The sequence below is a fragment of the Microcebus murinus genome, chromosome 10 (assembly GCF_040939455.1).
Source record: "Microcebus murinus isolate Inina chromosome 10, M.murinus_Inina_mat1.0, whole genome shotgun sequence".
Lineage (NCBI taxonomy): Eukaryota > Metazoa > Chordata > Mammalia > Primates > Cheirogaleidae > Microcebus > Microcebus murinus.
The window spans coordinates 83415838-83419832 of NC_134113.1; the positions used below are offsets into that span (position 1 = coordinate 83415838).

General features: G+C 37.3%; 1 non-coding gene across 1 annotated transcript; it reads left to right on the plus strand.

The window, feature by feature from the left end:
• Positions 1–2550: 2550 nt before the first annotated feature.
• LOC142873617 (small Cajal body-specific RNA 15) lies at positions 2551–2679 on the plus strand. Its single transcript, XR_012921611.1, has one exon.
• Positions 2680–3995: the final 1316 nt, after the last annotated feature.

A 3995-nucleotide genomic window follows, 5' to 3' on the forward strand; every position in this document is an offset into this window, starting at 1 on the left:
CCTAGAAACAGAGGCCTGTCTCCACTGCACCTCCAGTAACTCCAGAACAAAACCACAGGAGCTAAAGGAACGAGGTTCCTGTGCTGAGAAGTGACTAGGCTGATGCTACAGGCGATTACAGGCTGATGATGAAAACACACAGGCATTATGGCCAAAGCAGCATCACCCTCAGTGCTTTCCATCTAGAAAATGCTCCAAAAGCAAAAGAAAAGTAATGGCTGTAGGTGGAAAGAGACTTAAAACTAGACACAGTCTTCTTTCATGAAGGAGGTGTATGGGGAATGAGCGCCCGGGGCTGGCTGACCTCAGACACAGTGAGCAGTGGATAAATTGGTCTCGGCGAACAAAAGCCTATGGTCAGGTCCCCAGATCTTCCATTTCCTGTCAGGGTGCCTTCAGCAAGTTCTTTACTTTCCTTAAGGCTCACTCTTATGAAAAAGAACAAGAAAAAGGGAGAAAGAGAAGAAAGAGGCAGGGAGAAGGAGAAGTCCGTATGATACACCCCTAGTGGATTGTTGGGAGGGTAAAAAAAGGTAACCATGTGAAAGTTCTTTGCGAAGCACGCAATTCTACAGAAAACAAGGAATTTTATGTTTATTATTTGATTGTCATTACTTGCATAAATATCAATTAGATGTCCTCTTACATACAACGTATCTCTGTCTCAAAATTCACCCAGAATGTGGAGTAATGGAAACTTTCAAATGCAGAATAAAGACACAGTACTTAAAAGACAAAGGGAGCTATATACAGACGGTTCTGACTTTAGCTGGACTTTAGGTGGATTTATAGGATTAACCCCATCGTAAGTAAAGGAGCATTTGTATTTATAATCCATAGGTCATGTGTATACAATGTGTGCCAAGTAACAGGCCTAGCACATAGTACACCACTTGTTATATACACATAATTACATATTTAATCTATAATTGGTCCAACAACTTTTATGAAAAGGTGAATTATTTTCATAAATCTGAGTGCCTAATGGCTATCCCAAACAATGTATGTCTTACTATTGCCTAAAATGTCATCTCTTAGAATAGCAGTTTAGTTTTTTCCTGTCCTACTCTGGAGTAATTATCTCCTTCTCTGGGAGTACAAGAAAAAAAATGCCTCATCTAATAAGGGTTCTTTAATAATGAAATTTATAAAAAAGAGAAATGAACATTTCTTGTCCATATGGGCTGGGCGCTTTATATATAACACTACTGAGATGGTAGGGAAGCCTAATGCTTGCTGAGAAGCTACCATGCTCCAGGTGCTGGAATAAGCAATTTCCATACGCTATCTCATTTAATTCTAACAGCAATCATGAAAAACACCTCTCACTTTTCCAGATGAGAAAAGTGAGCCTCAGTGAGATTAAGATTTACCTAAATTCACACAACAGTTTGCAAATTTGAGATTCTAGCAATTCAACTTACTCATTCCAAACATGTTTAAACAGTAACCAGTTAATTTAAATAAAAGAAATAAGGTTCACAAAGTCATTTCTAGAATATACAACTATCTATAGAACAACCATGTCAATGTATGGCAACTTAAATCTTTCTCAAGACCCAAATATCAATAGGCAAAATGAAAATATGGCCACAGTCCTAATAGAAAGTTATCACATTTGACCCCAATTTTTAAATTTATTTCGCTTATTTTTTTCCTTGTATTTGGACTTGTGGAGCATTTCTTAGGTTTTTGTTAAAGGCAGCTGCCTATTCTTTCTTGAGCTGGTGATTTTGAGAGCCAAGAAAAGATAGGAAATTTGACGAGTGAAAACTTCGAGAATTAAGGAATTTTCAAAACACTCAGTCTGCAATAATGCTATTGGCATCCAGTCAGTATAACTATGTTTGTTCTCAGCTTCAGCAAAATGTCACCTCCAGAGTAGATTAGGTCCCTTTGTCATTTTATTGCATCCTGTCCTTTTCCTTTGTAGGTGTTTAATGTCTTTCTGTGTCATGCTATCGTAAGCTACGCTAAATAAGGGTAGGTACACTTTTGTCCGATTCCCAGGCTCTTCACAGAGTTTGCAAACACACAAAAGGCACTTGCTAAACATCTGCTACCTGAATGAATGGAGGAAAGTGTTTAGTAATTGGCTATACATCCATGGCAGAGCACTTTCATTAGTGTTTCCTACAGACACCAATTTACTCAATTTTTTGAAGTATAAACAAAAGACCGTCTTGCTACAATATTTTAAAGATAATGTTGTTGCACATTTTTTGTCTTATCAGAATGTTTCCGGCAACTTTTCTGCCAATAAGATGATTAAATTCAAACTCGCCAAACTAATCCAAAAACAAGACAACAGCCTGCCATCGCACCTGCACCAAGCCGTGTCTGCTCCTTCCCAGAGTCGTGTTCACGTTCAAAGACAAGATCTTCCTTTGCATTCTTACGACTTTTTTCCAAATTTATTTCTCAGCAAGCAGTCATACCTGTCTAGTTTCTATCTCCTGTCATTTGTTAACTACTAATATTCCAAATGCCACTCACCTGCACACTGCTAAAAAAAAAAAAAAAAAAAAAAGAATATGAAAACTACACCCCATGAAAAACAAGAAAGATTAGTATTAAGAATAAACTCCCGACTCTGCCTTTAGCCTCCTAAATGAAAAGGTAGATAGAACAGGTCTTGTTTGCAAAATAAATTCAAGACCTACTTATCTACCAACAGTAAAAAAAAAAAAAAAAGAATAAACTCATTCTGGTTTGTAGTCTAGTAAGAATAGAAAATAATGTTAAAAATTTTTAAAAAAAGAATAAACCTTTGTCAGGTTAAAATTTTCAGAGAGCTCTTAAAAAAAAAGAAAAAAAAGTCTAACTCCTTCCTGCTTTTAATTAGTAGTATTTTAATTTAAAAAAAATTTTTAACTTTGTGAAAGTGGGTTTTTTAATTAGGTTCATTTTTAAGTCTCGAATCACAGCAAGTGAGCTAGTATGTACGTATGGAAATCAATGTTTCCATTCCCAAAATGCTCATTTTCTATAACATCACTTTTGTTACCCTTTATACAAAACTGCCTTCTCTCAAACTTCTCCCACCGTAGTTGGCAGAATACCCTCTCTGCAGCATCTTCTGCAAACTAAGCCTTTCTCTCCTGAAATGTTCATATGTCCTTTTTCCTGAACTTCCTTCCATAAATGAATCTCTATAGTAATAACTCATTCAGGAGTTTTTACCCAATGAGATTTTCTGCTTCTGTTTGAAATGGCAGCACACATTACTTCTATACCGCATGGGCGGACTAACCAATGGTCTGTGAAGCATATTTTTATATGAACTCAAGATGTAAAAATGAATTGCCCTTTTGCGTAATCTTTGGCCCATGTCTCTGAAAAGCTTTTTCAATGTATTTTGGTAAGACATGCTTAACTAGTATTCTCCTTTCTCGAGAATTTTCTTCTTATGTTTTTAGGCTTCTTTTCCCATTGTGCAATGCCACCTTTACTTTTTTAATGGCCACTGGCAAATCATACTATGAAGATGGCACTTTCCCTCTGGAAATTACAAAGATTTAGGGCCAGGCTTGGTGGCTCACGCCTGTAATCCTAGCACTCTGGGAGGCCGAGGTGGGAGGATCGCCCAAGGTCAGGAGTTCAAAACCAGCCTGAGTAAGAGCAAGACCCTGTCTCTACTATAAAAATAGAAAGAAATTAATTGGCCATCTAAAAATATATATAGAGAAAAAATTAGCCAGGCAGGGTGGCGCATGCGTATAGTCCCAGCTCCTCCGGAGGCTGAGGCAGGAGGATCGCTTGAGCCCAGGAGTTTGAGGTTGCTGTGAGCTAGGCTGATGCCATGGCACTCTAGCCCAGGCAACAAAGTGAGACTCTGTCTCAAAACAACAAACAAACAAACAAACAAAAAAACCCTGAAATTACAAAGATTTGTCAGGCTACCCATTTCCAAATTCAAATTTCTTCTCTTTATTAATAAAGTTAAATAATGGATCATTAGACTTTCTATTCTGTCACAATGACAATAAAAACTG